Below are 10,407 nucleotides of genomic sequence, written 5' to 3'. Positions count from 1 at the left end.
CATCCTTTAATTCTGAGATACCTTTGTGTGCAGCTGGGTGAGCCGAAATCACAGTTGTGCCCCAGGCTTTTTAGCAGAGGGTTGGGGGGGAGGAAGTGGGAGAGTTATTATCATTATTTAATTGTACCAAAACGTAACTGTTTATGCAGACCAGTGAGGCAGAGTGGGGGGTTGTTTGTGGGGCAGAACCCCCCCCACCTCATGCAGAAACCCTATGCAAAGATGCTCCATGTGTTAATACATATTTGCTTTTTGATCTTTCCCTTCCTTGTGTGGATTCTGTTTTTCCCCCTGCAGCAGCAGCAGCAGCACCCCCGCTATGGAGCAATTCTGGTGACTCACCAAAGGGAGTTCCCTTCTTCTTGGTTTCTGCCTTACAAATGTAACTCTTCAGCATTGCCTTAGTGGTGCCGGTAAGCTTATTTCTGCCGGGATGGAGAAAGGGGCTGTGGAAATAATAATAATAATAATAATAATAATAATAATAATAATAATAATTTTATTTGTACCCCTTAAATGTTGCAACTCCTGTCTGTGATGTGATTGATGTCTGTACTGATGTTACCTTTGGGGAGGGCATTGGAATCTGCCTTATATCACTCAGTATCTTTGTTCATCTATCCCAGTGGTGTCTTTTCCTGACTGGCAGGGATTCTCCAGGGTTTGGGAGCAAAGAAAAGTATTTCCTGCCACACAGTACCTGAATCTTTTAGGTCAGAGATACAGAAGGCTTTTCCCCCCTTGTTTGCTTTCTTTCAAATATTTTTTGTTAAAGTTTTCAAAATACAATAAAATAGTATCTGAAAGAAATAGAACCAAGAAGGAGAGAAATACCAAAGGAAAGAGAAAAAGAAATGAGAAGGGGAAGGGGAAAGGGAAAGGAACAGAGAGACAGGAAAAAATTAAAAATTAGCACCAATAATAATAGTAATATAACGAGGCACTAAATTATATGTATATAGCCCTCTAGCATAATTATATCTTAATCTTCAATCCACATACAAATAAGTGAGTCTTCCCAGCTCCCACCTGGAGAAGCTTCCCCCTTTCTCAGCCTCACACCATGAGGATAAACCTTATCTGGCCTTTCTCTCACATAGGTCCCTATCTTCTATCCTCATTTCCCCCAAATCTAAATATTCAAAAATCCCACATCTATGGATGTGGTGAATCAGAGATGTCACGGCCTATATACCAAACGTGTGTGATGGTTTATACCCATTTGCTTCCAGAAGTGTCACAGCTTGTTGCCTCTTGGTACTGACTAAAGATAGCCTTGGACACATGGGAACATAGCACATGGGAAAGCTTAATGTCCAAACAAAGCCACATGGAAAAAGAGAGGACATGTGCAAGTATATAACGCTCATTACTCGATGGCTTACAGTTGAATGTGTGAACTGGCTACATTAAAGAGTGATGGGGCATTTAAGAACCTAAGAACATAACAAGAGCCTGCTGGATCAAGCCAATGGCTCACCTAGTCCTGTGTCCTATTCTCACAGTGGCCAACTCACTGGGAAACCCACAAGCAAAACCCACAAGAGCACTCTCTGCTTCTGAAGGTTCCACCAACTGGCATTCAGAAGTATTACTTCCTCCAGGCATGGAGGTATATTCTAGTCTCAATCACAGCTAGTAGCCATTCATAGATGTATCCTCCATGAATTGTCCAATCCTATTTAAAAGCCATCCAAGTTGGTGGCCATCAATGCCTCCTGAGCATGTGATTTCCATTTTGAGCTGCTGCCAGGTGACCTGCAAGTTATCTCTGTGTTGATTAATCTGTGGTGGATTAATCTATTGTGTTCCATGGAAGTAGAGGCAGATAGTACAGTCAGTAACAGATCTCTGGCATCTCCAGGGAGTGCTAGGAGGGACTCATCTTTGAAGCCCTGGAGAGCAAATGTCTTTCAGCGATGCCAGGACAAGCAGAGCCCAATCTGTCATCTAGATCCTAGAGCACAACCATGTAGAAACTTGAGCACATCCAAGTATAGCTTCAGGGCAGTGGGCTACCTAGAATATAGCTGCTAGAATAAGGATGGTCAGCAACCCAGATATCAGGACCATGGACCAGGACCATCTGGGAGAGTAATCATGTCTCAGTTCAGGTGGCTAGCCGTGTTGATCTGTCATAGTCATAATAAATAACAAGATGAAAGATGAAAAAAATATTTTTTAATAATTCCAGTGGCACCTTAAAGATCAACTAAATATAAGCTTTCAATGTATGAGCTTTCGTGTGTGATGCACACTTCAATGTGTTTCAATGATGTTTTTTTCATTCCAGACCCTGGTTATTCATCCTAGGCCAGTGTTTTTCAGACTTGGGTCTCCACCTGTTGTTGGACTACAACTAGCACCATCCCTAACCACTGGTCCTGCTAGCTAGGGATGATGGGATTTGCAGTCCAACAACAGCTGGGGACCCAAGTTTGAGAAACACTATCCTAGTCTCTCTTTTAAAGGCCCCCAATCCATTCTCAGCTGCACTGGTGAGCACAAACCATGGAGCATGGGATCCCCAGGGAGGAGGGCCCTGGTTCATGTGGGGAGTCTGGCTCAGGGGGTTGCTGTTTCTTGGAACCTTCTTGAGGAGTTATGGGTTCCAGGAGATCCTGGTTATTGCTATCAGAACTTGGGTCTATTGCATCCATCAGTGGTACTGTTCACTGTTAATAGAACAATGGAAGCTTCCTTCTTCTAAATTTAGCCTTTGGTACATGTAACAGTATTTTTGACACTGACTGATAGTGGTTCTCTAGGATTTCAGCCAGGAGTCCATCCTATCCCTGGCAGGAGATGCTGGGGATGAAACATGGCACTTTCGCATGCCACACAAGTACTCTACCACAGGGGCCGCTTGATCTGTGCCTGGGTTCTAGTTGCTGACCAAGATCATTAAAATCCAAGTGGTATTCCTCTTCAGGATTCTGGTGCTTCAGAGAATGTGCAGAGTGCTCTTCTAGGGTAGAGTCTCTCTCTCTCTCTCTCTCTCTCTCTCTCTCTCTCTCTCTCTCTCTCGTGTGTGTGCTCAAAAGCACAACATAGAAAGCAGAGGCATAGCAGCAAACAGCAAAAAGTAATTTCCCCTCCTGACTTGGACTGTATCTGATGTTAATCCTACAAAGAGTAGGCCCACTGAAAGCAAAGGATAGGACTCATATAGGTTATTAATTTAAGTAGGTCTACACTGAGTAGCTGGATGCAACCCTTGACATCCTGACATCTATCCAAGAAACTAACTCTGGCCAGTCCTCATTTCCAATTCTGGCTGGCTGTTTCCCAATTCTACATCTACTGTGTGTTCCATTTTCTTCTCAATCACAATCAAACCTAATCATGGAGAATGATCTGCTGCCATAATATGAATTTCTGGGAACCAGAGAAGACCTGACATAAAGTAGAGATGGCCTAGATGCTGATGAATAAATGGAATTAACATCTTGCTCAAGGGTACTTATGGGAAAGCCGGTTTAAACAACAGCAACAACAAAATTACACACCACAGCCATATCATGGAATGTTAGTTAATAAGGGACTTTCCCCCTCATTAAACCTCCCCCCATCACCACACAAGTTTGTTGAGGAAGTTTCGGAGCTCAGTGTTGGGACATCTTCTCTGCATGCAGAAGGTCCCATGTTCAATCCCGGGCACCTTCAAACATGCTTGGGAGAGACTTGCTTCCTGAATGCCTGGAGAGCCACTGCCAGTCAAGAGTAGACAATACAGTAGTTACCTCGGTTATCAAATGGCTTAGTTGCCAAACAAATCAGCTCCTGAACACTGCAAACCTGGAAGTAAGTGTTCCGGTTTGCAAACGTTTTTCGGAAGCCAAATGTCCGATACGGCTTCCTCTTGAGTTCAGGAAGCTCCTGCAGCCAATCAGAAGCCGCATCTTGGTTATCAAATGGTTTTGGGAGTTGAACGGACTCCCGGAATGGATTAAGTTTGAGAACCAAGGTACCACTGTACTGAGCTAGGTGGACTAAGCATAAGGCAGTTTCCTGTGTTCCTTTGCTTGTTTGTTGGTTTAGTTTACAGAGACAAAAAGTGATGCCAGTCAAATTTTATTGTGAGCATTAAATTAATGCTGAGTCCGTATCAGAAAAGGACCTGTTTGAAACCAAGACAGCCAAGTCAGAATTGAAGGTCATGAATATAAAAGAGACGAACACCCAGTTACTCTAATGTTCCCTCTCTCTTAAGCATTTATCTACTGTATATACTGATGTGCATATAACACAGTGGTGATGAACCTGTGTGCCTCCAGACATTTTTGGACGATAGCCAGTACCAAGAATGATGGGTGTTGGAGTACAACAACATCTGGAGGGCCACAGGTTCCCCAGTTTATAGCATGTTTGTGTGTATTATTGTCTCAATTTTAATACTGTACTACTGTGTTGCTGTAACCCATTCTTGGACTTTGCACTGAAGGGCAGGTTTTTAAAATAAAAAAAATTCCACAAATAAATGTGCACATGTCAGAACCTCTTTGAATTTTACTGGTAGGTCTTAAGATTTTAGGGAGACTGACCTTGGTCAACAGCCAGATTTGATGTTTTGTTTCCAGTGCTAAAGGATAACACTTAAAACAGCTCATGTGTCAGTCTCAAAAAATGCACCTTGTGATGACACAATCCTTTGCAAGATTTACTTCTCAAGTGCCAAGAAGGGCTTGCAGTAAATGAATCGGTTTCACCCTCATTTCTCTCATTTACCAGTAATTGTCCCATGCTCAGCTCCAGATGATCTCCCTCATCCAGGTTAGAAGACTCCTGCTAGATCAGGCCACAGGCCTATTTGGTCCAGTACTTGTGGTAGCCATCCTGATGCATCTTCTGCCAAAAGCAGGACCTGAGTGCAACAGCACCCCCCCCTGCAGTTTCAAACAACTGGCACACATGGACTTGGAAGCAGAGCATTGAAGTTGGTGGGACTCTACTGAACCACCTGTTTCTGCCTGGTCAGTGCAGAATAATGCACTGGTGTGCAATGTTTGGTTAATTATTCAGTTAGGTGCCTTGATTGCAGCACTTTAAATTAAAAGGTGGTCAGAATTAAGCAGACTTCATTTTTTAGAAGGTAGCTTTCTAGAATTTCAAAAAACTGCAGTTTTGGAAGTGGAGGTGTTACCAGCTGTGCTTCATCTTAAAAAAGGGATTATTAACCTCAGCTGCAGGGGTCAAATGTGGCCCTCGAGGTAGCTCTATTTGGCCTTTGTGACTCCTCCTCCCTCCTTCCCTGGCTGCACTGCCTCTTCCTGAGCCACACTCCTTACTGACCTGGCTGCATCTCTTCCTTGAGTGCTTCTGACATGCTGGAAAGTATCATAAAACTGTGATAACGGCTCTTAACTAAGGAATCGTGTGTGCACAGAAATCTCTGACTTCTGCATGGCTGAAATAGAGCCTACCGTACAAAGAAAAGAGTCACATCTATTGCTCTGGCCTCAGCCACCTTTGCCTCTGTCCCCCCACCCCAATACTGAAACATGCCCACCCTCCTCAGAAAGGTTCCCTAAGCATGACATATTTTTTTACCCTTTGAAATAATAGTTCTCTCTTGTATGCAAAAATATGCAGATTTAATTGATCAAAACCTTACCCAGTTAATTGACTGCAGGTTTTTTTAGATTATTAACATTATCATCAGGTGACAGCCTTACGGACAACTGTTCCATTTCATATCCCATACAATGTCACTTGGTTAACATTCGGCTAAGATAAGCCATTCCCTTTCCCCCCTTTCCTTCTGCAGACCTATAAATTGTTGGAAAGGGACATGCAAGGTTACTGCTGGGTTAATGCACAGAGTTATTCTCCTCATTATTTGGCATGCGAGTGAAGATAAAAAGCTCAAGTTCAATCAACGGGAAACATTCTTCTATCTTAGAAATTTGAGCATATATCAAAGTCAAACAATATTTGAAATAATGAGCTCTTCAAAGCTGGAACAATTGAGATTTGCATATGTCTTTGCAGTGTGCATGCAAGCAATCAATGGCCTCCGTGTTTCTGGGGAAGAGCGTCGGAAAATCTGAAATCATTTTGGAGCACAGGAGTAAACAGCTGCAGCCAGACAGGGGGATGCAAGCTTCTTCTTTTTTTATCGCAGACTCTTTAGCCAAATGTTACATCCCATTGTACATGGAGGGATGTACTGAAAAAGAGAGAGATGGCATTCAGTTAATGCTCAAACAACTAAGGTGAATAGGAAGCACAGCTATCCAAATTGCCAATGTCCTACACATGTCCCCCCCCTTTCTCTCTGCAGCTTCTCCTGAAGCATTTGCTGGTGTAGGCAGGAGAGGTATCATCTGAATGCGGAGAGGGGGAGGATTCTAATAGGCACCATTTGTGAATCCTACAACCTTTCTTTGGAGAGATATTCTTCCCCTGCACCAAATTACCAAATCACCAAAGAGCAAAGGCACTGCTTTTCCTGATATATAGATCCATTGGGCCAGTTCCTCTCTCCTTACACACCTGTTTGCATGCTAAGCAACCAACAGGGCACACATAGAAGCAAAGACTTAGAATTCAATGTGGGCAATAGAGGTGAGCACTAACTTAAATAGCCATGCCAAGTACCTTGCTACAGCCTGCATTTCAGACTGGAGTTGCTCCAATGTTTACTCAAGGGGAAGGTAGAGAGAGTGAGAGACCAAGAGAGAAGGGGCACTTTCTGTTTGGAGCTGACTATAGTTTCTTTCTGTGCCATTCCCTCCATACATTGTTAACTTTGTCCTCTTTCCTGTAAGACTGGAATGATAAACCTGTGGCCCTCCTGATATTGCTGGACTGAAGTTCCTATCATCCCTGTCTATTGGTCCTGCTGTCTGGGGCTGGTGGGAGCTCAGAGTCAAGCAACACATGGTGGGGTATTGCTTCCTTTCTCTGCTATTGCTTCTGTACGTCTCTCCACCTTTCTGCTATGTTCTTTCTGAAAATATGTGGGTGTGTTGTGGATGGGATGGTGTCATGGCAATGTGTAACAAATCTGGTCTTGCTACAAGATAATGTCGAGTGAGGGCAAACAAAGCCAGTTGTGAGTGAAGAAGCAGTGCCTCTTGAATCAAGCACCTTGGTCATCCTAGCCAACCAGGGATTACCTGGTGATTGGAGTGATGTGACTGCACTACATATCCAATTGCTTTGGCTATGGGACATTGCTGAAGGTAAACAAAGCGGAGAACGAGAAAGAGCATTATATAATTGCATAGGCAAACGTTTTGTAGGCATTGTGGGGAAATTGTCAAAAGAATGGGCACTTTTTGACACAGGCAAATATGTTCCTGAATAGCAGAGTGATGTCTGTGCTCTCACATAGCTTGTGCATAACAAAAAGCTGGAGGGGGGGGGGAATGCCACTGAAAGGGAGATGTGAACAGCTTAACAAACTGCACCGTTCCCCCCTCCCTCTGACCATCAGTGTCCAAAATGCAATTTAAAAATCATTCAGCAAGTACACAGATGATTTCCATCTGATATAAAAGGGAAATGAAAGCCCCAATGCTCTTATCTCCATTTGCCCACGGAAGGAAAGGAAAGGAAATGAAATCTCACATTTTCACCCCAGCAGCACAGCTGCAAACTTGTAAACAAAAGTCAATAGAAGGTTTCATTTGATTACCGGCTTTGATCCATCAGTGCTGGATTCTGATTTGCTCTTAACACTGGCCAGATTGCTTTCATCTTATAAAATATACGAGGAAGCAAGATGACCCAAGCAGATTTCCTGAAATAGGATGTTCCCTCCTCCTCTCTCTCTCTGTCCCCAACCCCCCACCTCCTGGCAACAATGCTGTTTATGTGAATAATACTAGGAAACATAGTATGTCATGAGCTAAAAGGCAAAGTCATCGTGGCTGAATTTCGAATTGAATTTTAAAATCCTTGGCTGACGATATATTAGATGGAAGAGATTAAACCTGCAACGGGATGTGTCAGGGAACTGCCATCGGAGCCAGAGGTGGAGGGAAGGCTCCAGAGGGATGCCAGAGAGGGTCCCAGTAGGAAGAGAGGCAGCCCATCTGCTGGGTAAGGAAATCAGCGTAGCACCAGTGGAGAAGGGGGGCAGAAGGGGGAATCGGCGAGGGGGCTCCAGGACTCCTCGCCGGAGACCAGCGGGGAGAGCACGGGTCCTCCGCTGCCCACACCCTCCCTGCGCAGAAGACTTCTGCGCAGGGAGAGTAGGAGGAGACTAGGCGTCAAAGAACTTCTTTGCTGGAAGAAGTTCAAGAAACGCCCACTGGCAGATTCTGCCAGCGATTGAGACAGCCACGGGAGAGAGGCTGTCCAGACAGAAAGGGTTCACCCAGGTAACCTAGCCAGGAGTGGCGACAACTTATGCACAAGCAACCCCTAGAACCATTACAGCAATCCGTCAGTCTCCGACGTTGCTTATGCGCAGCCCCAGAGAGGCAGCACGATGAGCCAAACCAGGACAGCCGGAGAGACGGAGCAAGCAGCTGAAGTGCAAAGTCTGGTAGAGAGGAACCGAAACTTGGAACAGCATGTAGCTCTCCTGACGGCGCGGCTGGACGAAAGACGGGCTCAGGATGCGTAGGTCAGACCCACCCCCATTGCAAGGAAAGTACCGGGGCTGGTACACAAGTTTGAGGGGAAACCCCAGGACTACAATGCGTTCCGAACGGAAATAGAGTACGCTTTGGAACTGCAGCATAATGACTTTGCTGATGATGGGGAGAGGGTAGCTTACACTGTGGGGCATCTGGAGGATGGGGCGCGCGAATGGATCAGGTCCCTAATGGCGACGCAAAATGATGCCTTGAAGGACCTTAAGAAATTCTTCCAGGCAATGAATGCGATGTATTCCAGTGAAGTGGAGCAAAGTGTGACTCGGTGGGAACTGATGGGGTGCAAGCAGGGGAGCCAGTCAGTTAGAGACTACTGGTCGCACTTTGCGATGTTGATCCACCGGCTTGGCTGGAATCTGGACTCTGAACCGATACAAATGTTGTTTGAGGAGGGGTTGTCCCCAACTGTGAAGGACGAGTTGTCCCGCGCGCCCCGCCCACAGTCAGTGGATCAGCTGACCAAGGCTGTGCTTGCGATTGGAGTACGGCAGGAAGCGCGGGCTCAGGAGAAACGCGAAGTGAGAGGGGAACGTTGCGATGACTACTGCATTCCTGAAATACCAAGACAGCTTTCCCAGGCGGCTGAGCCAATGGAAATTGATGGCGCACGCGCACGCGCGAGGTTTCAAACTCCAGTGAAGGTCGCAAGAGGGAGGGGAAGGATTGGAAAACCACCAAGAAGTGTTTCCTCTGCCAGCGGCCAGGACATTTTGCCAGGGTCTGCCCTCAAAGAAAGGCCTGGCAAGGGATGGTGGGGGCTGCTGGCTGCGAGGAGAAGGGGGAGGAAGGGCAGGCGCAGGGAAACGACAACGCCTGGCTGCCAACCAGCAGGGGCAGCAGCCAGGCCAGCAACCAATAGAAGTGCCCCAGCCTGACCCTCCCAAGGCAGCTATAGCCATAGAAGTGGTGCAAGAACTCCTGAATGGGCACCCAGTCAAAGTTGAGGGGCTGCTGGATTCGGGCAGCTCCTGCAATTTCTTCAGCAGGGACTTCGCTCTGGAGCACCAACTCCACCTGCTGCCCCTGGATTTTCCCTTGCAAGTGACCACCATTGATGGCAGGGAACTTCTGGGGGGGGGGAGTGACACACCAGACCCCGCCAATGCGAATGAGGGTTTCCAGGCACACAGAGACCATTGCCTTTCACGTGGCCACACTGGCAGGACCCCCAATAATACTGGGGATGAGCTGGCTGGCACTGCATGATCCAGTAGTGTCATGGCATCAGCGGTCAGTCACCTTTGGGTCAGCTTACTGCTTGGAACACTGTCTGGGGGGGGGGAGAACCCAAGAATGATAGTGGCCAGGGTGGCTGGGCTGGCTGTGGAACCAAAAGGGGAGATGACACCACAATATGCTGACCTGAAGGAAGTCTTCAGCAAGAAGGAGGCGGATAGACTACCCCCCCATAGGCCCTTTGACTGCCAAATCAACTTACTCCCAGGGGCTCAGCTGCCGGTGGGTAAGCTGTGTGCCATGTCTGACCGGGAGATGCAGGAGTTGCGGCAATTTATTGACAAGAACCTGAAGAGGGGGTTCATAAGGGAATCAAAGGCGGTGGGGGGCAGTCCGGTGTTCTTTGTGGACAAAAGAGACTAATCAGCCCAGGCCAGTCGTGGATTACAGGGCGTTAAACCTGGTGTCAGAACCTGTGACCTTCCCAATGCCCAGGATTGACGACATTTTAACACGGGTGAGGCAGGGGAAATTTTTTACCAAGCTGGACCTCAGGGGAGCGTACAATTTGATTAGGATAAGGGAGGGGGACGAATGGAAAACTACGATGTTCACCCCCCTG

At 46.5% G+C, this 10,407-nt stretch overlaps 1 long non-coding RNA gene across 1 annotated transcript in view; it reads left to right on the top strand.

Moving 5' to 3' along the window:
* Window positions 1–299: 299 nt before the first annotated feature.
* The window catches only part of LOC128406720 (uncharacterized), a 32,082-nt gene continuing 21,974 nt past the window's right edge, over window positions 300–10,407 (top strand). Inside the window, exon 1 of the long non-coding RNA XR_008328593.1 lies at window positions 300–413. This is a non-coding gene — a long non-coding RNA (uncharacterized LOC128406720). The remainder of the gene's footprint in view (window positions 414–10,407) is intronic.

The sequence above is a fragment of the Podarcis raffonei genome, chromosome Z, assembly GCF_027172205.1.
Source record: "Podarcis raffonei isolate rPodRaf1 chromosome Z, rPodRaf1.pri, whole genome shotgun sequence".
NCBI lineage: Eukaryota > Metazoa > Chordata > Lepidosauria > Squamata > Lacertidae > Podarcis > Podarcis raffonei.
Note: the sequence above shows the minus strand (reverse complement) of the source record. Positions and strands in the feature narration are given on the sequence as shown.